General features: G+C 37.2%; 2 protein-coding genes across 2 annotated transcripts in view; one reads left to right on the forward strand and one right to left on the reverse strand.

The window, feature by feature from the left end:
- The window catches only part of LOC102804665 (popeye domain-containing 2-like), a 38,115-nt gene extending 22,692 nt beyond the window's left edge, over positions 1-15,423 (reverse strand). Inside the window, exon 1 of the mRNA XM_085504879.1 lies at positions 15,022-15,423. The gene's annotated coding sequence lies outside the window, so the exon portion shown is untranslated. The remainder of the gene's footprint in view (positions 1-15,021) is intronic.
- Positions 15,424-20,704: 5,281 nt separating this feature from the next.
- Positions 20,705-27,390, forward strand: part of LOC100372691 (uncharacterized) — a 59,660-nt gene continuing 52,974 nt past the window's right edge. The window contains exon 1 of the mRNA XM_085504882.1: positions 20,705-20,914. The gene's annotated coding sequence lies outside the window, so the exon portion shown is untranslated. The remainder of the gene's footprint in view (positions 20,915-27,390) is intronic.

Consider the following 27,390-nt stretch of genomic DNA (forward strand, 5'->3'; position numbering starts at 1 on the left):
AGACTAGTCAGTTGGATGCATTTTCACTTTATTTTTGGTTACTCCTGTGTCTGAAAGTACATGTACCTTTTTACGACATAAAAAGCGCGGTAAAATTGCATGTCGTAATTTATTGCTTTTTTACAGGCTCTGCACATGATCCAGAAGTGTTCATATTAAGTTTGTTATGTGACCATTTGATTATTTGTCTTCGACGGCAATTTAGAAACGTTTGTAGTATACCATTGCCCAATAAGTGTATATTATTATTAAACTTCATTTCCAGATTAAAATTGTGTTACCTTATTTTGTGACGCGATTTTTCATGATAAAATACTGGTGACTGACAGTTACCCTTTACTTGCCGCCTGTTGTTTTTCGAGGTCGGCTGAAGTGAAGAACAAAAATTCGAAGGAGATTTTTCTCGGTATCGGACTAAAGTGAGGATAATAACTGCATACTGTTGCTACTCGTGCCAAATAAAAAAATAACGCGTCAGAAGTCGGTGACACGCACTTTACTGGCGCGTCCACTTCGTTGTATCGTCTAACCAACGCGCGCGTGATGGTCGCTACGCGCCCACTAGTTTTCTCAAAGCGCTACCTAATAAAAGCTTGAAGACTGAAACATGTTAACAGCAATTTTGTGAAAATCGACATTTATATGCACTTCAAGGTGACGGATAAAATATTTATGAATATATTAAAGCGGGGGAGTCTTCACCTCCGCATGCCTCAGATCGTCGTAGCGTGTCATTGTTTACAAACAAGCGTCTACCCATGAGCCTTTGCGTTTTAGCGTGTTTTGTTATCGTCGCTTGGGAATCAATTACCGCGCGTGCAGGTGACGACCGTCTCACTTTAACCGTATGCACACTTATTTCTTTGGAATATTTTTTTGAACACATAGATACCCTAAAACAAATAATTTAGAATTTACAACAGAACGTCATCTTACCCATGAGCACATGGCAGCATTTTGCGGTGGGCGAGTTTTTTTTGTAGATCATCTAGAAGAGCTAAGTAATAGTGTGACTTGGAAGATTATAACTCCATCCTATGTGATTTAATTTCCGGAAACATAGAAAAGGTTATTGCATTTTAACTCGGCATATAGCGATACGAAGGTTGAACAAATATTTAAACGAACTGTTTTCAGTATTTACACATTTTATCTAAAAGACCTGTGACCGTCCATTAATGTGAGTTTTGTGTTCTCGGAGAGAAAATTGAGGCGAATTCACCGAGAATCTAATGTAATGTGTGTTTTTTTTTTTAATTTCATATTATAATTTATTTTATTGTTACTATATTTTTCGTTTTATTTTATTTATTTATTTTTGTGATTTTTTCTTTGCTTCGCGATTAACAAAGCTCTAAAAAAACTGGCGGCAAATAAATAATAAAATAACATATACGAACAATTAAACACATATTTTTAAAAAGCTATGAAAACACCCAGGCTAATATCTCATGTTATGCGCAACGTAACTTAGACGCAAAAAGCAGATGGTATTATCATATAATATATATCACTAATTATATCACGGTTAGGGACAAACAACTAAGAACAATCACAGTTGATTTGAATGTCTAGGGCATGAATCCTTGATATTGAATAAATAGTAAGGAGTTACAAGTATTTAAATCATAGCAATACAATTGATAAATGACAAATCAATGTGTATTATGTGTGCAAATCCAACAACTTGGTATGTCTGATTTCATACAAACATGCACTGACAGTTCAGTCTCATCAGATCGCATTATCTGGTCATATTTCATCGAGGAATAATAGGAATTAAAAATTAGTATACGGCAGTATTGTGAAGTACCACTCCGAGCAGCTGAGACTGCGTTGAATATGGCGTAGTATGTGTTGAAATCAACAATCTGCGGTTACGAAAAAGCACTTAGATGCAATCATAAAACGGGAAGTAAATATAGGAATTAGTCATTTCACTGTGGAGTAGAAAACCAAATCAGTACGCCAAAAAATCATCGCAGTGTTTTCGATTTGAATGAAGCAGCACATGTTATTTCCAATCCGAAAATCCTGCTAAATCCTTTTCAACATAGAGAGAATGTGTACAATAGAAAATGATGGACTGCCAAGGTCTCGATTTGACCCACGAGGACTGATGCATGTTCGTCAAGGGAATAGACGGCAACTAAATCGCGACTGTGATTGAACTTTTCACCTCCTCCGCGATGGCGCCAAAACTAATAAGTATGCATTGACATATGTAGAGCGATGATTCAGTAAAGAGCTTCGGACAGGTTATGTAAAGTTGCAGTGTGCTTAAGGCAATTTTTACAGACTATTCTTTTGTTTGAAAATCAGTATAATGACCAAATCGACGTTGAGTGTCTAGGGGCAAAGTGTTTAACCTTTTATTCTCTGCAAGCATTGCAATATATTGAATTAACTATATATTTTCATTTACATATATTTAGGTAAACTAAGTGAAATTAATGCGATTGTTTTTAAAGTCTCGTCAATCTGGAGTCAGATGTGCACATAATTAATGTCGATCCAATAAGTGGTCGTTCCATCTACATGCCAGCGTTGCATGGAATCGCTACACCCATTCCTTCGAATCTTGTGATTTTAGTTTTTGAGAAGAAAATTACGCTAGTCGGGTAAATATCGACGAAAACCCAAAACAGTTGAGGAGAATATGCAAATAAAATGACATTACTTTTGTATCGTATCAACGCCGATGACATGTCCAAATGTTGTTTCCTTGTGTGTATGTGTATGTGTGTGTGTGTGTGTGTGTGTGTTCTTTGGTGCCAGGGGTGTCGCTGACAGTCGATCAAGTGTAAACAAAACGAAAACCCCGGACAGCTTAAAGACGGATTACACTAAAAGTATATATCAACTTAATTTAGGTATAATTGCACTATCAAAATTACTAGTACTTTCAATGCGTGTTTTACAGTTGATCAGAGATTCTGAAACTAAAATAGCTTATAGAGTTTGGTTTTGTTTATCTACGATAGAATGTATGACATTATTGATACTGTGTTTTGTAACAACGTGTCAACCAGTCTGTTAGTAACATAAATACTTGAGGGAACATAATTAAAACTTCAGATGTCATTCTCTGAGCTTACTTAAAAATGAAACACCTGGAAGGCCTCCTCTTTCAGTCTCTCCCACCACTTGAAGAACGTAAAGGGTGGTAATAACGAAACACTCATGTGCACTTTAGTGTTTTAATATTTTTAAATCATTGTTTTCTAGTTTGTGCATTTTATCACAGAGTTCAATAATATTGTTTGTGTTTATTCAACACCGACCAAATACAGAAAAAAACAAAAAACATAATTGTTGGACCCTCAGTACCCAAAAGCCTGCATCTCCCTACACCTTAGTTTATTACTTGAGAAATACATTCAGCAAGTAAAAACGTGTTTGTAATCAGTGCGTGCCAAGATTAGATCATTACAGTTCAGTATATAGCGTATAAAACCAACTGAAGATTAAAATTTCACGGTTGACGGTGAGACAACCTTGAAATTGTTTGACATCGAGTAGTAAAATCATCTTGATTAGTTGGTCAGCCAGTAAACAGTCATTTCAATCTTCTGCTTCTATTGGTGAAGATACACTCAATATTTTGCAAGACACTCGTGCAGGTAAACTCCAAGTGTACAATAAATCATGAAACAAATACTGGTTTGAATCACAACACGTGGAAGGAGATACACGCAGAAGCATACACACCTGGACACGCACATCATTCGTCAACATTCGATACGTCTATCCCACCTGCCGTGGTGGTTATTGCCGAAAAAATGTGTCAATAATTTAAAGCGGGAGGGTCGTCACCTGCGCACGCCCAAGCGACGATAACAACACACGCTAAAAGTGGAAAGGCTCATGGGTAGACGCTTGTTTGTAAACAATGACACGCTATGGCCATCTGACGCATGCTGCCTTTTACGAATGAACTGTGGGTGCGTTCATGGCGACTACTGTTGTTTCAGATGCAGTGAAAAAAAATAAACATGCCTTATCTCCCATTTAGCCAAATATGAGACTCAAACAAAAACAAACACGACTGACTTTCTTAAGTTATGCCTTTCAACAATAAGTTCTTATCACAGTATAATATCACAATTTATCGAGCATGCCTGTTAGTCACTTTGAATATATCTAAGCTTATGTTTGCTCAAACAAGTTAATTTCTGAAGTTTTGATAATAAACAAGATTAAACAGGGGCATAGTTATTAATGGAACTTCCATAAAATGGGATGTTCACGTATACAAAAACACATATTTTTACACATTCAAGACTGCATCCCTGCCATATCAAAGCTTAGACTATGGTCAATGTCAAATTGCCTTAATGCTCTTCTACAAAGGGTGATGAGATACTGTGCTAAGTAATCACATAACCGCAGATGACATCCGCGAAACCAACCCGGCAACCCATTGGTGTATATTAGATGTGCTGCAACAGAACCAGAAGCTAAACATTTGATCCTGAAAGTAAACAACCTGTGTGATTGTGTCAATAAATAAATGATCCTATTCAGTATTCTAAACATAAATCCGACGTAATACTACCTAATCACAAAATTACATGTTTAATGATTTATTGAGTGTATGGAAATGTGTTATAGGCAGCGTACATGGTTTAGGTACTATCTCGTGTTCAGTCAAGCGAAAAGTATGTTGCATTGCATTCATTGGCATTATGAATACATCGTAATATTATAGGTCACGTGATTTGGTGGTTTCTGGACTCGCGAGCGATTCGGAATTGAGTCATGTCCACAACTGCTGTTTCATCCGTGTGATAAAATTGAATCACTCAATCTGTAGATGTGAAATACCACTCACGTGATATAAAACTTACGTATCAATTGGTCGACGAATATCACGTGTTCTACTAATAATGTTTCAATTGGTCGACGAAGACAGATATAGTTCATCTGACGTGTGTGCATTAATTTTATTATTAGCATATAGCTGAATTGACATGGTGAACTGCATATTTTTGCTCATACCATGCTATGTTTTCCAATAGTAGTCGATTTGAGGCAACGCGGTCGTTATTTTTTAAAGCAATACACATGAAATCATTTTAGTATTTTATTTTAGCATTATAGTAAAAATAACATTTAATTTCAGATCTCCCAGTAAGCACACAAGAACAAACACCAATGTTTATTGATAATTAAATGGACAGTTGATACACGTAAAATCCATTTCATTGTTTACCAATATGACGACCGCGATTCATATCAATTCATGTAAGGGATCGATCTTTGAAATTATGCGTGAAAAATGCAAGCTGGACACCAAAAATATACATGCAATGTGTTGCAAGGTAAAATTGTTGACACATTCCAGACTAATAAAAATGTACAGATCAGACAGCTCGGAACAATATATTGTCACGCTCTTCCAGTCACCCCATTATTTAAAATGGTTGGTCCCTAACCATTCTGAAGAACCGAACGGTCTATATCAAGCAAGATGTGGAACACCCAATGGGTGGCTTGGTTTGGATCATGTGATTAGCCTGAGTGGTACGAGTTGAGTTCAGTAATCATTCAACGTTTGTAAGCTAAGTTTATGTTTTTTTGCAATAAATTATATTGCAACGTCTAGTTTGGATTTTCTTTATTTTGTAGGTGACCTCTGACATCAATCAACCCCTTGGCAACAAGACGAAGGATACAGGTTTTTTTAAAGTGAAGAGTCGTTTCTTTCTTTTGGCACTATGCCAAAATCATCACAAAAAGGAATATATGAGCGGTATTTCCAATTTCTAAACTGGGAATTTCGTCAGATGAAATAAAACATATCTACCCATCAATCTGGAACATGCGCCTCTCAAGACGGGAGCCCAATGGCACTCCATTCATCAATACTGAGGTCTTTGCGGTGAATAGTCACGAGTCTGCCGCGCAATGAAACATGTCGGATGAAATCTGACAATGGGCTTCAATAAGCGGAAGATGCTATTACCAAGCGCATCTTCTTTAGAGTCAATCTCCCATCATACTAGGCGTATTATATGACTGATGTTACACGTGGGTTATACATATATTTATATATAATTCATACTCGTTTTACATATACGGCATCAGACCAACTCACATTTGTTACTCATAACCAACTGATGTTGTACTACTATTGCCGCCAATGCCGCACATTGGACAGACCAGCATAGATACCAGTAGCTTTAACAATTCGAGCTACAAACATGTGTTACCCTGCGTAGCTCAATCACGTGATGTGGTCGAGAGTGTCGATTTAGAGAAACATAAAACTGACGTAATTGTGGACGTTGTCCGGCGCGCGTATCAAATATAAACAACGTGGAAAGTAAACAGACAACAACGACGTTCTCAACTCACACTACCCGTGTTACTTCGTTGCGGCGGCTTGCGAGCGATCTATTGTTAATCCTAAAAAAAGGTTTATTGCCTGAACAAAACCATTATTTCAAACACTTAAAGCGGAGAAGTCGTCACCTGCGCATGCGTCAGATGGCCATAGCATATCATTGTTTACAAACAAGCATCTGAGCCTTTGCGTTTTAGCGTGCGTTGTTATTGTCGCTTGGGACTCAATTCCCGCGCGTGCGCAGATGACGACCCTGCCGCTTTAAATACGTTTGTTCCTATCATATTTTTGTTTGTTTATTTAAATATTTATTTATGTCTATTAAATCGAGCGGTTCGTAAGCAATTAAGGTAGTTGGCCCCCATTAAATCAAATGAACGGATTTCCTTGACATTTACGCTATGGTTTAATTTTATGCTAAACCTAATTACAAATATATGGTGACCGAACTACTTTTCACATAAAAACAGATCAAACATCTATGAAAGTGCTAATATTTGGGCCGTTTACTATTGGTGAAAAATTCTTCGCACATCTCATATGGTGACATATGGTGATGCTTTTAAAAAGTTGAAATCCCGTGATCTATTTTTACAATATTACTTAATGACTAGTAACTTAAATTAGGAAGGTTGTCATATTGGCATGGAAACCTTATTATGCAAATTGAAAAAAAACGCAGAAAGTACATCGTCAAATGGGAAACTCGGAACAAGACTCATCGATGCAGCGTCAGTTTTCACCGCTGTACGCGTGTTTCTGATCGCGTTCCAAATCTCGTACCATGAGTTTCGGAATACATATTTGCCATGATAGGAAAAAGAAAAAAACGTTGTGTTAGCAGCTGTGGATACTATCTACAATCATGGGTTATGTAACGATCAATAAAATCCATCGCCGATAGATCTACTCGTGGGAATTGAAAAAAAAACATTGTGTGGGAACACTGATATCCGACCTGACTGCCGCGGCAAGATGTGACTGGGTCAGAGGTGGAGTTCACAACATCCTATGACAAGCAAGAGAGATGGTATCCGGCGTATAAACATACCACCATATCTACAATACCATTCACACTTTTTACGCAGACATACGTGTGCGGTGAATGTTAATGAATGCGGTGAATGGTAATTTCAGAAATGACTCCAGCTCGTGGGCACAGTGCATGACAATCCACAGTTTGCTGGAGACTTCATTGATAATTTACTGTGAGTTGCTGGCGGCAATCTCAGATCTTGGTAGCACGTGACACATACTTTTATTTTACATTAAATAGGGAGGCCGCAATGTGTTCCTGCTAATTTCAAACACGGCTCAAATTGATGTTACCCCAAAATCTACTTATCTTAATTTCGCACAGAAATAATAAATAACAAAAAAGTTGATCTCTTTGATTTAATCCAAGTAATACGTTGCAACTTTGTGATACATAATTCTATGAAAGTGGTTGTCCCATAATAAATTGTGATAATATTATTATAGTCGTTGTCATATACCTTATTAATTTACGTCACTTGTCACTTGAGTTTGCGTTTGAATGACAGCATAATCACTGAAAATTGAAATTGACATATTTAAAAAAAAATTATGTTTGACAGTTTATAGTGTGGGAACAAAAAGTTGACATACATTCACGAATACTGGGACAATTCATTATTAATCGACTTCGACGTTGAATGTTGTTACTGAGCATGCGCCAGAAACACATGCATCAGCCAATAATACGCACGATTGTCTTACTTTGTCTCGATGGTAATTATTCAATGAACAATCATAATACAGTGTCCGACTATTAAAAATATGTTTGAATGTGAGTAAAACAAATTTTAGAAACATACGGCCCATTTAGTCGCTTAGAGCAAAAATAACGCAAAGGTCAAGGATTTAAATAGTACAGAATGAGGTGTGGGATAACATATCCAAAGAGTCAATTAAATAACTGGCAGCCACGTGACAGTTTCGCGTCTCCAATAAAACAATATAAAAAATGCAGCTGCCTGAGTACCAAGATATACAAGAAACGGTACACAAGGATTGTCGTTGTAACTAATAATACCTTGGATGATCTCAACACATGTAAGTTTACTGGCAGTCACGTGAACACCGCGACCATGCATGTTGAACCAAAGACAATAGTCTCTTTCTAATGTCTTTGGTTGAACTTTAAATAATATTTTCGTATTTTATAGTAATATAAACAGTCCGATCACCGAGCGGAACATGATAACACGACTAAAGTTATTGCGAAAACGATTAACAAAATAATTGATATAGAATTACTAGAAAATTGCCACAGGCATAGCATTTTCAATTGAAAAATTCCTAACCTACAACGTCATCATGAAGTAGCTGATTGGAATACTTAATAAACGAGAAAATTCTCGACGTCAAACTCAGCGGTTGGTAACTGGGCATTCATCGGGTATCGCGCGACAAAGCACGGGCGTTATGCAAATTATATCCGTGACCTCAGCACGCGACATGTCAAGTGATGAATGTCGAACGTAACCTCATCCTGGGCATAGTACATTGCATCAAGGTGTCCGTATTGTAGATTCAAGTTAAACGTTGTAATCAAAGTGCAATTGAGATGAATACTAATTCAACTAAAGTCGTAAATAATACTTAAACGGTTCTCACATCTGTGCTGAATTACTGTGTTTTTTTTAATGAAACGACAGTTTGTTTCAAAAAGTTGCATTTAACTAACGATTTGATAAAGGAACTGATGAATATGACAGGCGTATGTTTTCTCTAATTTGATGATAATACAATTTTATCTGAAAAATATTTATATTACATCACCAGAGTAATGAACAACTCGTAAAACGTAACAGGTAACGAAGCAGCCAATCAGCTGATGCACACGATGTTCATCAAAGAGTCACGTGATTTGATTTAAACTGTCATTACATGTATTCGCAATTATTGTCTATTTAAATAAAACCAGCTCTCTGTTTTACGCTCTGGTTCGTGCGCACGTTTGTCAACTATGGCAAGAAGAAGCAATGACGTCACCTGTCACATGTGAACAATTTTTTATTATGTTGACCTTGAAGTTCACGTGCGAGCGACACAAAACAGAGTTCGTTATCGATGAATTGTTGGCGCTCTTATATTGTTATGAACTTTCCATTTTGTTTTTCAACCGACAATGGTTCATTTTCAAACCAGGAAGGAACCTCCTTCGTGCATTCGACCATAAACAATGAGCCTAACACAGACAATTTCTGCAAGTCATTCACTATTGCTTTCCATTCGTCGGATGTCTTTGTTGCGACTGGTTGGCTTAAATATGAATGACACTTGAATCAAATCACGGTCATGGTTATTAACTTATTCCATAAAATATTCATTAAAAATGTACTGTTTTGTTCACTGATGCGAATTTTCATATATTCAATTGCAAAATACCATCGGTGTGGAGTTATTTGTTGTGAATAAGTTCAATTTACCAAGCGGAAATTTGCTCCCATGATTCCTTTCAAACGATGATGGCAAGATGAACAGCGTTTGTGTCCGGACAAACACGAAATAACAATATGTGTATGTTCACGCACGCACCAATGACAGTCATTCATTTCTCAGTTTGAACCGCATGCAACCCACTAAAATATTTCGAATGAAATGAAAAAATCTGGAATCAAGTGGGTGTGATGGAGTATTATGTATATCATTATAAGTTTAAACCGTTAAATTTATAACTATGTTCAACGGTTAATGAATGTATTTAAAGTGATAGTAACAATACGCCGGTACACGAAATAAACGATGTCGCGTTTCATCATTTCGACTATTCACGGTGACGCAATCGTTGAGAGAACATAACATTGTTAAAATTATAGACAACAACAGCCAATGTGAGTCATTTTAGCGGTTCAGTAAATGTTCTTGTTGTTACGAAATACTATGAGAAAGTGTGATTTTGTGTTCGAACATCTACCAAGGTGCTGTTTAGTCGTGCATTTGAATATGTTATCTCACGTCATGGTCCATTTGCCCGATACAATAGAGAGACAGCATACATGTGTCGATGTGCATCAATTTGTTAATTTTGTCATTCCCACATTATTACATGGATATAAACACGAACAAAAGCAATAAATCATGGCTAGTGTGCCTCTGCAGATTCTTGCATCCTATCAACAACGCGTTGACTAAATAACTTTATCTATTTTAGTATATTTAAGCACATGTCGTATGTGCATTGGATTAATATCACTTTATCTTTTTATCTTTCAGATATCTAAACTGTCACTGATTTAATACAATTAATACCCCCGAGAGGGGATAATTGCTTCTGAGAGCGTGTTTGTGTTGCTCATTAAAATGTATTTACCGGTCTACTAGAACGAGTGTGCGCGTTACATGGAACCATGGAACCCACATTGAACGATGTGGTCGCTGAATCAAAGATTGGGGAATGTGCCAATATTCTCACGAAATATACGAAATGCGAGTTCAACGGCCTCATATAGGGCACCATAAATCTTGACATTCGATATGCAATTGTGGCTTGGCCATCCTCTGAACAGTAAATACCTTGTTACGAGCGAAACGAACAAACGTCGCTGTCACCAAATACGACAGTTAAGAATATGCATGGCAAAGTTCATCCTCACAAACTGTGTTCACTGTTTAATAAATTAGGTTTATTTTGTCGTTATACTCTCTGTTTGGCCATGTTAGATGAGAGAGAAAAAATTACATTCCCTAATTGTAACAGCAAACTTTGGCATTTCGGGACATCGTAATTGAGAGTGTTCGTAGATTTCAAAAATGCCGATGTGAATGTAAAATACCGACTTCTTTCGACTGTTTGAAATGTCGGTACAATAATTCACACCTTTCTGGTGCTTTGACTATTTTATTCAAAGGATTTTACACCTGTCTTGATAACCTTAAATAATCAGTCTGTGAGTTGAACACGGAAAGACTCTCTGTTCAACTTGAGCGAGATTGAAAATATATTTGTAAGAGCGAATTTTGACGTTTTATCAGTGAAATGAAAGCATGATATCGTAGTTAACCACGCCAAACATCACTTAATGGCACTAGCGAAACTATTATAAGCTAATATTTAATGTGATTTAAGTCTGTCTTCAAAGTTAAAGTACCCAAAGTGAGTCCAGAGCGAGAAGGGGTAAGCTAACACACTGGCAGTCGGCACCGATCACAGACAATCAGGGAGCCCTCAGGAATACACTATACAATGTCCTACTGTAATTCAACCATGTTTAAAAATTACATTGACATCGTGCTTCGTAATGGCATCGCTATACAAAAGAATGACTTGGAACCACGCACGTACTTGACTATTATGAACTTGTTTTAGCAAACAGTGACGAAAATGACGAGAATGAACAACTCAACTCATCGTATCATCTACAACTAATGCGTTTCCCTATCTCAGGGAGATGCATAGAGTGACAGCTAATGTAGTTATCAGTGACAAAGAGGGGGCACTAAACTCGGATATTTCGAAAAGAAGCACTTTACACGCAAACTACTTGCCTGAGCAATCCGTCGTGACACGAATGGGGGTGAGTTGAAAGCGGCGAGACCATAGGGGACGGTGCACTCGCATTAGCACATAGAACACAGAGTATTATTGATAGTTTTCACGTTGGTTTGGAGCGTAAGTAAATAAGAAAGTGTGGATCATTAAATGGCCGCACTATGCCGGGTGTCTCACAGCAGTACGGAGTATTTGTTTTCTTCGAAGGCGTAAGCGAAGCGTTACCGTGGTCGTATATATATATATATACAACTCAGGTTCAAGGAATTGGGCAAAAGCTGAGCGAAATTTCGGGGGCAATTGAACAACAGAGGCATAACTGGAAAGTTATCTTCAATACCGTAAACATATCTGAACACGGATCTGATTCGTTATCCAATCACAGTTCGAGCGATGTTTTCACATATGTGAGTCAACCAATCACCGTCTCTGTGTATTTACAGACCCGTTTTGGAATCTGACGTCGCTAGAGCGTCGATTTCTAATGTGGGTCAGCCAATCACTAATAGCATGAATTTGCATATACCCAAAAGTATGATCGGTGACATATATAGGCTTAAACTTTCCGTTTTGGAAGTTCTGTTCGTTCTTTCCCACTCTAAATTTTATTTATTGTGTAATGCTCATTGTATTTATGTCCCGGTACTTTTATTTGATCTATAAAATAAATATCAAATATCTATGCCCGCTTTTCAATTTACCGCGCAGTACCATATAGTCAACTTTGAAATGTGCCAGGTCCGATTGTACACTACGCCATAAAACTGAAACCATCTCACACACCGTGGGTGAAATGCACACAAATAAGACACATGTCGGCATGTGACAAAGAAGAGAAGAATTACAAACTCCTAACTCGTACGGCTCCCCTGTATTAACTACCTAGGGGGTCATTCTAGGAACGGACTTAAATAACCTTCCGCGGTAATTGCACTTCTCATTAAATTTCGTTTACGTGCAATGTATCAAACAATACAAAAGCTAATATAATTCGATGGTTTTTGTTTAGTGTTTCTGCTTCTACGGTGCGCAGATTTTTTTGTTTTTAAAAACATACTATTTCTATCTGTTTTTGTGTCGAAAATCGATTCATTCTCTTCCAGTGGAGGAACTGTGATTCGTGGTAGCCCAAGTGCCTTTGATTCCCCATTGATGTCACCATTACATCACAAAAAAAGACGCATGCGTTTACTACTGAATAAATAATGATCACGTGAGCCCATTGGCGTGCGAAAGAATACGCGCCTACCCCAGTCGCCGCCGTAATCTGGCAACGAATTTTAACAATAGTGACAATGAGTCGCATGGCATGACACCCATAGTGAATCCCGCACGTAAATAATGTCATATTATCACATTTCGAATACTATTTTAGCTCACATCGTATTGCAAGGGTTAATTTGATAATTATGTCCGACACATCTCAACAGCTCATCAATCAGTGACGTAGCTTTCATTAGGGTATTCACAGTCCCTCAAGGACTGTGGGGGTATTGAGTAAAGGTAATTGGCGTAAGTAAAATTTTACTTTTGAATGAAATTAACTTTAACTGAAAATTTTGTTTTCGAATAGTCTGTAAAGTCTATTTGGTAGTCCAAATTTTCACTGCTGAAAATTACCACCAAAGTAAGTTTTCCATGGAACCGAGCTCGCGAACTTACCGTCAAAGTAGTCGTATTCTTGTCGTCGACATAGCGCACTAATCTATACCGCAGTCCCTCTATGTGCCTATACTGGCCGTATTATGTAAGCCTCCATGTCAATCTCAATAGCGACGGCCGATTCTCTAGCCGCCCGCAGTCGGACGAAAGCAAACCCACAGAACGCGGACCCCCCGCCGATATAGAAACTTTCCCTTCATACTTTGAACAATAAATAAATTCACCGAATTCTCGCTATTTTAAATCAGTCACCAAACTGATCACATGCTGCATAGCGTAGATGCACTTTTTGATATCGACTACAGCAACTGTTAAAATTTGAAATACCACACATACTCCGGTCATGGAACGATATGCGAATATCATTCCTCGGCGATCACGTGACCGTCCTAACTGATTAATGATGCCAGTGGCATCCTGTTCGACGTTGCATCGTCGTCAGCGATTATCAGTCGAGTAAAAAAGACTATGGAGTTAATCATTTCGCCAACAATAGATAGATATCTCTTTAATTCCAGCTTAGCGACTCAAACGTAATTGCTCGATTTAAGGATTCATTCCAAGAAAATACAGTTAATATCCCGCACACAATGTATATAGATTCAAAAGCCTTTTTCAGTTATCAGTTTATCTGTAAAGTTGCCCTGACTCGGACCAAATATTCTTGACATACAGAAAACATTGTATATATGTCATCGTTTAGATGAGTGTGATTGCTTATGCAGCTATCAACAGACGTAATTCAGCTTTTCTGCCTCGGTTTCTCGCATTTACGGTTTTCACAAATAATGACGAGTTATGTCATGATGATGTTTTGGTCAAATTACACAGCAGTACCATGCAAATATCACATAAACACCGCGGCACCCCCAAGTTTTTCTGATAAATTAAAATTTGTAAGGTATGTTTGTCGGACTCAGAGACTACTGCCACTTGTAACTGGGGCAGGTATCTGGGGAGGTTGGTGACGGAAATCGGAGATGACATACACTGTGTGTACAATTAAATTCATTGTAAGCCAAAGTGACACTATCTTTCGTCAAAAGCCATCCACTAACTCCCTTGAGTATTAGCTGACATTAGGACTAAATAATAATGAATACTAATATTACCGGGTGGTGATGATGATAGTGATAATAGCCAAAATTCATGAACAGCGCGAGTGCGCGAACAGACAGGCCCCTGTGACGTTAACGGTGGACAAGGCAATTAATGAAGACCAAAATAAACACAGTGATTCTTGTGAATGTAGTTTCAAAGGTTTGACGAAAAACGGAATTTTAAAGACCCAGGTTTGAATTCATAGCTAGATAAAGATATTGATTTAACATGTCATCGACCTTTTGGCGATTTCGTCGTTTCCACACAAATACGGAGAATATATGTAATAATAATATCCCGGGTAATTAATTAAATACTAAACGTCAACCTCCCGTATTGTCTGCTTTTAACGGGACGAAAGGAGCTTTCAAATCATTTCCAAATGTCTTACCTTTCGTTGGTTCGTCGATGGCGGCAGTTTGGCATGATCAATTAAAAAAACAGCATGTATGACTGTCCCAACACAAGTTGTTTTTCTGTCTTATCGGGCGACGTTATCCTTATGCGGTCGGTATATCGCGAGATGCATGGACGGCGTGTTACTCGTCTACACAAGCGTCTCGCCAGTTACGCGGAATACAGAGATGTGGTGGGTTGAAACTCGATACGATCGCGGTATGTGCAAGCGTATTGGGCAACACGCCGTATAACGGACTACCGTTAGGAATCCCTGGCATCTTAGAGGAATCATGCAAAAATAGTCATTCACATGTGGCCGTGTTATTCATTCTGCCATGCCCTCGATATTTTACAGGCACGTATGACGTCACTGAACCTGTTCATCATCGTCAGCGCCGCACAACAGAAGACAATACATAAATCATCATCGAATCATTGACCCCTCTGAGCATGCGCGACAACATGCGGCCCGGAGAGCTCGAGGTGCAATACCTCACCATGTACGGGAAATCATTGGTGGCTGTTAATGTCATGTTTTTATACATAGGGTTTGCGCGCATCCGGCATGGAAAAAAGTAATCATCGTTATGTCGAATGGTGGCGCTATTTAGGCCGTTACAGTACTGAAACGGTATGAGATTGTGCTGTAAGTCATCAGTTCTATTTCTGTTTTAGTTTTCTTCGACTTTATGATCAATGTTGTCACACAGAAATGAACAAACAATTCAGTTATTTTTAATAACCCCATGTTGTCGATTTTCAAGACACAACAGAGATGACAAATCAGTTATAAAATAGCTAGATTTTTAGACGGTTTAAATTGTTCAGGCATCGGCTTTCGTTGTGGTATTGATATCACGTCAACAACTTAGAATTGATCGGAGATCGATCTGCTGGAGGTACCAGAAAACGAACAACTATACGTACTGAAGCCAGGTGCTCAGAAAGACTGTACAATACAGTCAAATCGGTTACCCCACTGAGTAGAGGTAAGACTGGATTGGATTCGCGAGGGGATCTTCAAGATGAGAGCTAGCACGTTAGAAAGTTAAAGAAGGAGATAGAACCACTGTTTTGAGATACATTTTTCGCGACGGTATTTCTGTACATTTTAAGTATGTGTGAGATTTTGTTTTCTGTAACGTTTTCTTTTTTTTTCTGTGCAGGATTTAAATCCACTGGCCCAGATTTTCTAATGGCCAATCCCTTAATCGATAGTATGGCATCTTAAAGAAAAACTGAAGAGGGTCTTCTCTTCATACATCCTCGGCTCCTGAGAGCGAAGAGATTGTAATTGAATGTCTTTCAATGACCTGAATAGGTCCTAGACATTGGCATTCTGTAGAAGGGGTGGTAGCCCATATTTTAAGAGATTATAATGGATATGTGTGTATGGATTTCATTGGTCACGGTGCTTTTATTTTAATTTTATGGTAGCTTTTGGAAATAAATGAAAACGATACCTATCGAATTACCAAAACTAGAAGGGAAAGCTTTATCACATCACTGATATTCTACATAATTTACACTTGTTGATTACAAAATTTTACTGTTAACCTTTCTTGCCATGCATGATACGGCTTCCTCATATATAAGTAACTTACTAACACTTTATAAACGAGATCGTTGTCTGCACTCAGAGAATAAACTTTTATCGAATACTGTAAAACCATTGATTTTCACTGGCATTTAATTTCACTATTTTGATGTTTTAAGCACTATTGAATTCCACTGTCTTTAAGTCCTTTAAGACAATGTCGGTTTACAAAATGTGTCATAGTTATGTAGCTAAGACAATGTCGGTTTACAAGTTACTGTGAAATGGCTAATTTCCACTGAGTTTAAATTTCGCTGATTTACCATTTCAGGCATATTCACGGTTTTATCATATAGATAATGTGTTCTATGCTAAATTTTACATATTCACTGGGTTTTAATTTAGCGCATTTTCCAGTCAGCGAAATAAGCAAAATTAAAACCCAGTGAATAATTAACCCTTTTGCAGTATGTACAGACCTTTACTGATAAAACAAAATTAGTCAAAGACGAATGCAGCAAAGATCGTAGTACCAGACATAATGGATGTATCTTTTAGAATCACAGTTGATAAAAAATAAAATGCGAAACATCGCTCTCTAGAACGTAGCGAGGCTGGAATTCCCTTCATCAAGTTTCAGACCACTGTTCTGGCCACTGTGGTTCGGGAATATTCAGTGGAAAACAATCAGAAATAATGAATGAAACATTCACTAGAGCAGAGTAAGTGATCGTGTCTACCACACGGTTTGTTTGACACCTATAAGTAGTGGGTAATATAGATGTTTAAATGATTAAGAATATGAGAAAAAAACGTGGATTGTACTCTTAATTGTAATTGAAGTCTTAAAGACGCTTGTTAGGCGACTACTTGTTGTCATAGTAATCCGTTTAATTGGAACAACGTCATGGCATATGGTCGTTTTTTTATGTGATTTGTCACTAAAAGGACTATCGCGTCACGTTGGATGGTCAAAATTCCAATCAACGGCAACGATATGATGTTCGGGTGTACATTGTATGAACCAGTCCTAGCGAATAATACAATATACGCAAACTAGAAATCGTGAGATGTCGTTTCAGTTTTTTTTTTAATCTTCGATGATAAATTTTTAATTTTTAATTTACCCACAACAGACACACTTATCCACGTACATACCAGTACGATGACGTCATGGCGGAAAGACAAGAAGATCTATGTTTAATAAAACAAAATCGTATCTTTTACGAACTGCACTTGCGTTTGTGAAATTAAACGACCGCAAGGTAAATGTAAATTTTAAATTTCTGTATCTGAGAATGCGATCCGTATTATTTTACATTGCTCCTAAGAACGTTTATTGGCAATTCTCATTTTCAGTGTATTTCTGAAAGCGTTCGCTTTTTGTAAAAAGCATATTTAGTCGTCACGGTGACGCGAGGTGTTCAATGTGGGACCCATGCGACGTGTACGATGCATTTAAAATACATTTGTTTGTTTGTTTCTTTGTTTACATGAAATTACAACGATATATGAATAAACATGTAATATAACATTGAACTAACACATTTCTCAGAAATACTTAATGAATACATTTTCTGTTTTTACTTGAATAATAAATATATTAAATATTTGGCGCCGCTCTCATCAATACGTTACAGTGTACTGTTGGTGTCAAAAAAGACAAACAACGATGAGGTGATATTATCAACATCACGGCGTGTGTGTTTCAAAACAAAGGACATCGCTAAAACAAATCGACTAATGTTTACCATCTTTTCCGGTTATGAGCATCATATACATAGGGATGATTTGAGAAAACGCTACACCAACCACCTTTCCCCGGGAATCGAAATAGCGTGTAACGATTTCAAAATATGAAAATATGTTATTTACAATGGAACATAAAAGTTATGTATATTTTTAATTATATCACATCGTATCCATTATTTCGTAAATATGAATAACCATGAAGTCCAGCATGCAATGAACTTAACATTGAGGTATATATTGTTCAAAATACTGTATGCAAAATATTGCAAATTTCTATGATGATAATTGCGTGATAGATTGCGTCACACTGAGAAGCCGTTATAGTATTAATTTATTATATTTTTCGTCAAAATCTCACATTTATTGCCGACATAGACCTAGTAGTTGTCCCGTTCTTATTTGACGTCTATTTCAAGTCTATTTCAATTTGAGGAAAATTGAGAGGGATAAATAATTATGGCCGCAGTGCCGATAAATGATAATTCAATAATTTGTCCAAACTTGCTGTGCGCATGCCTAGAATGTACGACAAGCTCGGCGCGCCACAGGTGTGTTTGAGTATCTCGTGTTAGTGACGTCACATGGCGGGTGGCCCACTTTCGTTTGCACCCGTCGTGATTTGAGTCAACGACCAGAATTCTTTCTGAAGCAAACCACCAAATTAAAATAAATATCATCACTGGAAAAATCGAAAAATCATGTCATCCAGTACAGTTAGCCGCAAACGAATAAACTACTCAATAGCGCCCTCAATGGCAGGAATAAAAGAAAATATCATACCTGGGAAAGTTGATCTGTCACCCCATTATTTCACGGGATTGTTTATTTATACAATTATTGGCGAAATTGACGACTTTTAAAAATAACTTCTGTAACACCAATATGCAGAAATTACGATTACAGATTCAAAAAAACAGCATAAAACACAATTCAAGATCATAATATTCAATAGAAGGCCCCCACTTCTTTACGAACCTTGTTCTTCTGTTCTGTGCTTTCACAATGATACTTTCCAAATCAAAGATTTGTTTTACACAGGATTTGAAACCTACAATGTTTGGCATAATGTGTAATAGCTTGCACTTAAATATATAATAACGATCTATATGTAGGACATAGTTAAGCATTGGATTAGCGTGTTCATCATTATCGCCCAGAATATATGTTGTAGCACTTAACGAGAAAACGAGTTATGTGAACGAGTATAACCTTTCTTACCGATATATCAAAGAGAATTGAAATATTATAATTAGATCTGGAGTGACCTCTAAATAATTAATGGAGTCCTACCATATGGCGGTACTCCCATGGTACGTCTCGGCTTATTACTGAACGCAGTCACCTGTCATTTATACATCTGGGAAAGCTGCTCTCTTCAGTTACTTCCTTTCTCGATACATTTGCATAATTCACGTTTAAAGGGTGATGGTCGTCACGCCGCGCATGAGCGACATTTGCGTTGATAAACATCGATTTTCCCATAATCCAACGCGCTCTTCTAATGGAAATCACGAGTACGAGTTTTGACCTGGACGCGACGTGCACTAATTACCGCCGGTGACCCCTTTGATACCTTCTAACACTAAAGAAATTACCGAATTAAAGCATAGCAACGTCACAGTTTGTACTAGTTTGTCGGCTAAACAGCAGAGCCGCCATCTTTGTTCATGAGACCCATATCTCGCGCATGCGTGGCGTCGCCGTGACAACCACCGCCCTCAACCTTCAAACGATTAGATTTTCCCGCCAAAATGTTGGTGCACACATACTTGAAATTCTTTGATTTCATTTTATTTTGAACGAATGAACATTATTCAACGTTACAGACACGTTTCAAACAAAATATTTCAACTTTATTTTGATAAGTTTGAAATGTAAGCATAATTGTTTGTGGAAACAAGACATTTGAAGCATTGGTGTAGATTGATATACGCCGCCATTTTGAATATAGCCCTGGGAAATAATTATAATTTTGACAGTCATTACATTTCAAACTCGGCACCGCTTCAGATAAAAAGCCAAGATGATAAAACGATCACTTATTTTTAATCTTTAGTGGAACATATTTCAACTTTTCATTAATAATTGCTCGGCGTTATCTTATCTCCAAACCAGTAAGTAATTCACACCACTTATTAAATTTACAACACTTGCGCCCTCTGGGGGCGGTTCGCTTAATGACATTGACCCTTGCCTCCCCTGTAATTTAATGGACCGTTCTGATGCAAATAGAGGTGATTGATCCACATTTTCATTGTCAATTTTTCCTGATTTTTCTCGGCTATACTTCGCGGAAAATACAAACGGAACTGATGAAAACATGGTGCTGTGACATCAGATATTCTCACGAGATTTAGATCTGGTTCAGCGCTGCACGAAACTGCATAGACATCAAAGACGACCTGTCGACGGGACAACTCATATCGACCTGCTGAAACCACGAGACATCGCCGTGACTTGGCATCTACGCCGCTTCAAGCACAACCATAGCAACCACGATAGTCTCCGTTTTTACCGATTAACGAATTTCATGGAGTGACGGCGCTCAAGCTATTTATTTCTCTTCCTTGATTCGTCGTGTTTCGTAATATTGAAGGTGAGTGTTACTAGCAGTGTAATTGCGTATTGCCTTTATGCATGAGAACCTCCCACATTATTGCTAATAATCTGCATTTAACCCCACCCCGAATCTTGAAGAGTTATAATAAATGTAATAACTTGCAAGCACTGGTAATACATCCATTAAATTCCTTTTATGTCCATTGTTTTTTGACATCCTGACTTACGCACCAATACTTGCCAATCTGAGAAACACCTAATTTCCCGTAGTTAGATCAGTCGTACACGTCGGGGACAATACTCAACACTTTGCTAAATTGGCAAGACGAAATAAGCGTATTGCCAGGCACAGCAAATATCAACATCATTTGTCGTCATGGCAGCGATGGAGCAGATTGTTTTTCCCTACTACTAAGGTCATATTAATACGCTTTACACCCCGAAGTAGGTTCTTTTGCAGTTTTGAAGTATCGGGAACTTATCACGGCGGATACAGCGGCGTACATTCTATTAAAATCAGTATTGTCATATATTTGTGTTTCGTGAAGAGCACATCCCCATCCTGGTCGTCAGCAGGGCGCATTCCCGTGATATGGCATCTCATATGGAGAAAGTACTTCAATTATTCGGGGATACCCAAGCCTTTGATAGTTACATAATAAAATGAACTCGCATATTTATTCCTTTTCGTGAAAAAGCGCTACAGTCGTCAAACAGTGCATTCGAATTTCGTGTAAATTAGCAACGTATTTTACACGCGCTGTGAACCTATATTTAACACGCCGCGATGTGAAATAAGCACACAAAACCCATGGAAAGGTAACACACAGATGATTACGTTAAATACAAGGCTGTGATATTATAACAAATTTCAAACGCTGTAATGTATGGATACTAATACATACGCCACCTGCCATTTCCCGCTCTTATACTTCAGCATTTTTACCACATTTCCTGCAATTTTTGTCAGTTTTATTTTAAATCTTTCGTTTTGAATGACAATGAACAGACAGTATTGAGGATCACGTTGTGGATTGAGAGAAGAGTAGGCGGTTCTGCTAGGGCTCCATTAGCTGGATTAATATTACCCTACTCGTAACTTGTCTTCAATAGTTTCAATGTCTTTTACGGAACGTATGAGCTATGAACAAAAAATGAATTGGTTCACATGTCATTTTAGAAATGGAAATTGTTCAACAAAAAACGTCGGCGTTCATCCATTCATTGTCATACCAGTAAGGACATTTTTATAATATTATTAGTGCGGAACATCCAAGTAACAATAATATTGCGAGCCACGATGAAAGATACTACTGCTTGACTTGGCGGGAAATGATGACGATGCCGATGTTGATGGCGAGAAGAACATGATTTTGTTTCAAGACAATGTAGTCGCTACAAAAGCAAGACGAGGAGACGTTACAATAAATACAGCCGCGTTCGGCGAGGTTTAGATTATATGAAATTTGTAGGTTCGTCATTCATCATAAATCACTCACATGGCAACGATCTTATCTACATTAATCTCCCTATTTGCATATAGTTCGTATCTAGAGTCATAACAATTCCTGTTATCATGCCATCTTCGGGAGCATGTGACGTGTGTATAACATGCATTGACATAGAAAGAAATTACGATTTTTTATTAAAATGTCTGTGTGTTGATATCATCTCGAAAACACAATGTAGGCCATATCCAAGTAAACATTTTCTATTGTTCCGGACGAGGGCGATGGTGATTTATATCCAATTTAATATTGTTTTTTAATGCCGGACGAACACAGGGTAATTCATATCTATATTTGTTCCATAAAGCTTGACGAAGGCGAGGCTGTTACAACGTCACTTATATGCCCTGTAGCAATATAGACCTTAAAAATACATTTTTTAGGTATATGGTAGCAACAACAAAGCCAACAACGATAACCCTATTTGTATGTACAGAGTGTGATCTTCTGGTTCAGTATTTGGCGCCTTTAAAATAAAGTCACTGAAGATGTTATTGCCGTGACATTTCGAGTCTCTGATAAGATAGAAGAAATTAACTCCAAATGTCAATGTTTGGAAGAACGCTACCGAAGCACATGTATTTCATTTATTTTAAATATCGACTAGTGAGCAGACGAATAATTTTATTAAGAATGGGTTTATTTGTTCGTCGGGGATCTGCTATTGAATTCTTTTTCGTTAATACATTTGAACTATATGTTGACACAATACGCATGCGCACTTCGGCTGTTCAATAGTTTCGGTCGTAAATGTAGATTGAACTCTCTATGAAAGTTGCCCGAATGAGTACTCACTGGAGATGTATCAGCCAACCATATGATTTCAAAAGAAATAATTTTCATTAAATTTGAAATCAGACAACGAAATTAAAGATTTGGTTATTCCGGTATCATATTTCATAGACGACTTCGAAATAAAATTGTCATTCTTTGCAAAAAATGTTTTAATAACAATAACAGGAATTGTGAGTATGCTATGAGTGTGTGTATTTATATATATCTCCTATTTACACGTTCTATACATCAATCACTTTGAGCTCATCGCGAGACTCATGTTCTTTTTTTTTAAATTTCCACCTGATTTCCATCTGCGAGATAAAATATCTGATAACACCCCCACTCAAACGTAATGTGAATCAGTTTATCTATGTCTAGTAATTCTGGATGATAAACTGAGGCATCAAATGTGTAAGTTAAAAAACATTAAGCTGCTAACGTCTCTATATTTACTAGTATAATTCACTAGTATTTTTTAACGACAAAATATCCATAACAACACTGAATCTACAAAATAGTTGTCGTGGTGTATGGTAATCTGTCGGGGATCAAACACGAATTATCATGACATCCTGTGACGTCAATCGCCCATGAACCACACGTGACCAAATTAACTTTTTAACACAAACCTGAACAGGCCTCGAATTATTCGTCGAGTACTTCGAGTGCGTTTTCGATAGGTAAACGTATCCAGATTAAATGCGTTTGTGCGTTCTCTACCGTCATACAGTTTTAGAAAATTACGTGGCTTATCTTCGTAGTTTGAAGATACACACAATAAGATAGGTAGCAAATATACAATATTGTGTTTGGATAAATCGATATTACCCAAGGTAATGTAAATGCGTGTAGCGCGCATGACATTTGACCGTTCTCTGCGGTATGCGTGAATAGTGGCGATTGCCTCACACAACTTATTAATCAAGCAATTTCCTATCTCTACAAAGTGTTAATTATTAACGCATGAAATGGATAACTGCTAAGAACATTCATTACTGTTTTAATTACCGCTCTACTACCGTCAAAACACCTTCAGAAATCAGAATCAGTGAAGACATCGTTTGAACTCACTGTGATGGCTCGATGGCTCTTGATCACTTCAAGTTATTATTCACCCAAGTGTCATTATTTTTGCACATATTTACCTCTATATTGTCCTTGTACCGTTCTTGTCTATTTTTACCTTTAAGTGTTATCGTTCTTGTGCATATTCTCGCTGGATAAAATGGTATATTGTGTCAGTCTTATCTTAACGGTGGCTGTAAATATTTAAAATAATCAGTTCACCATATGACCACATTGACATCGGCTCCACATTGGGGTATACGTCCATAACGTACCTTAGTGTTTTTAATTCGGTTACGAAAATTAGTAATATTGAATTTAATATTTACTAGAATAGATATTTTTTACAAACACAGTGTATAAGTTGTTCATTTCTGACATGAAATGTGAAGTTTTACATCAAATGTCAGACAAATAATATTAATATTCTGGATCCTTACGTCGGACTCTAAAACACGTGTAGGTGGATAGAACTGATTTACTCTTTTCGTATTTGACGTATATCAGATGGTGATATGCATACACTGTTATATTATTCAGAGCCGTGTATTCATACGGGAATCGTATCTGTTAATTTAAACTCCCACTACAACCACGTACCAATCTATCTTATTAAGTACAACATAAATTGCAATAACTAGATGAAAACTAACACGCAATGCGATGTTTCGACTTATCAATTATAAAAGTACGGCGTAGTTTGGATATCAATATTCACAATAGATTCCTATACGATAGTGATTTCGACTTTTTTTTATACGAGAACACAACTTTGTTCGGATCGCTCGAGGGTAGGCGTTTCTTGCCTCAACGTGGGATAAACTCATAAGGAACACATCGTTTCTATTAATGCACGTCTATCTATTTTGATCAGTATTTTACAGCTTGTCAACGCGTGTCGCCATTAAATTGTGATACAGTGTCGTTATAAGTAATAAATACCGTGGGCAACGCGTGACTTGACGACTTCCTGTCCACACTGTCTTTTTTTATAATGTCACTACAATTTCCCGCATTCGAAAAAAATGATAAACTATACTACGTTTCAAAAACAAGTTCATTTTTTGCCTGTGTTAATTTATCAGTTATTTTTCTGTTATCATAGCACGTGACAGTGAGTTACCTGGCAGTAAAATGTTAACTACATGCATCAGCCTCAGTCTTCTGATTTGATAATTCCTGTTTGTTTTTTCACATTTCAAACTAGACGATTTTGACATTTATAAACCCACCCAGTCACATATTTTTAAAACTGCATCCCACCAAAGTCTGAATCACCATATGAATACAGCTAATGGGAAAACATTAAAACGTTTTGAGGAGATTTTCTTAAAATTCGTATTTTTTTATAAAACACAATTGTACAATATATCTGTGTCAATTGTTCAGGAATAATCCTGTCTTTGTTGGTTTATTGTAACAACCATTATAAAAATACGTGACGCCTTTTATGAATAGAAAGTCTTACGTTCGGAGATATAGATTGAATGTTCTCCGTAATTAACTTCGGCATGACATGTTTATATCAACATCAATAACCCGTATCTAGAAGTCGCGCCCTCTATTGTCTAAGTGTACCTGTGACGTAAATGGGTGGAATGAATGCCGTTCACATCGTCGGTATTGTTTTCATCTGAGGACCGACGTCAACAAAAATACTGTTTTTGAGAGATTTTCTTTCATACGAAATTACAAAAAATGACGTCACATGCCGGGGTTCGTATTTTTGTACATTAACATGGATTATTTTCTTTCTTCGTTAATGTTATTCTTTTGATTCACAGTTAGCCCTTGACGTTTCTTTCTTTAGTTTACTGTCTTTTGTCGTACAGTATTTATTGCCGTTGTTTTATAACTATGCTATGAGGTATATATTCGCAGAGCATCACATTTCGATGGCATGTTTACTGTTTCTAAACTACTACGATTGTTATCAATGTTTTAAAGTTCTCTTTCCCTTGTAAAATGAATTCGTAAGCACGTGTCTTGAAAATATAATATGTCTATCATTTGTCGCGTTTGTGGGTGGAGATTGGATAATACATTCCCGTAACAAACAAACAAACTAACTCATTACCAGATGTATAAAAAAAACGGTAAGTATTTATAGAAGCTTCTGAAACTTATACGACACATAGAACAGATATAATTGCAGCGATTTAACATAATCACAAACTATTTTTCCTGGTTCTCTGAGATTATGCAAGAAATGGCGGGCTATTACGCGTTCAATGGAACGATTGTATGTTGTCATAACAACACATCTATTTGAAGACAATGGTTTTAATGCTAATGACCATGTCTGGCTGCTTGCTCAAATTTATGAGGAGCATATTTTAAGAGGGTTTTAGTACCTCACGTGCTCACAAAAACGTGACATAAATGAGCTTCTTGATAGTCAGTTGAAATGGGACATGAAAGTGGGAAAAGAGTGGATTCGCATCATCATCTCCTCTTATCAGAAAAAAGGTCGATTTGTGAAATTTCGTATAACATTCATTGGCAGCTTACACATCCAATTGTTACCTGAGTTCGACTGCGTCATTTTAATTTCCTGATTGATGGGACTAAGTTTGCATCTACCTTCCTTGTAATAACATTTGCATATCGCATGTTTGCTCAGCCCTAACACCTATAACACATATGGATCGATTAAGTATGTAAAACACGTTCCCATGGGAACTGCATAACTGGTTACTTTCGATCCAATTCCCGTGTGTGCCACTCGAAGATAACAAATTTGATATTTGTTTTATTGTACACGTTTGTTTTATTGTTTTGATCTCAAAAGCGAAGGAAGTCTGTTTCATATAAAAAAAAAAGGGATACAGGGCCTTCTTATTCAAGGAAGAGAGTGTGTTTAGCACACACAGAAAATATGCAATTCACGTTAGTTAGTTATATAGTAGATGCTAAAATGATAACATAGTAAATATTTATTATATAGGAGATTTATAGGGTTCGCGATCTTAACATATTATGGGCAACCGAACGTAGTGCCATTTAAATGTAGTGTATTTTAACATTACCCCCAGTGCTGAGAATAATAAATATAACCCATTAAATTTTCATGGGCGAAAACATCTTACTTAATATCAACTTTCAAATTTGTGCAGGGCGCGTCACTTTTATTTTGCAGTGGTCTCACTTTTCAATTCGGCGA

Source organism: Saccoglossus kowalevskii, chromosome 11 (genome assembly GCF_978046115.1).
Source record: "Saccoglossus kowalevskii chromosome 11, keSacKowa6.1, whole genome shotgun sequence".
Classification (NCBI taxonomy): Eukaryota; Metazoa; Hemichordata; class Enteropneusta; family Harrimaniidae; genus Saccoglossus; species Saccoglossus kowalevskii.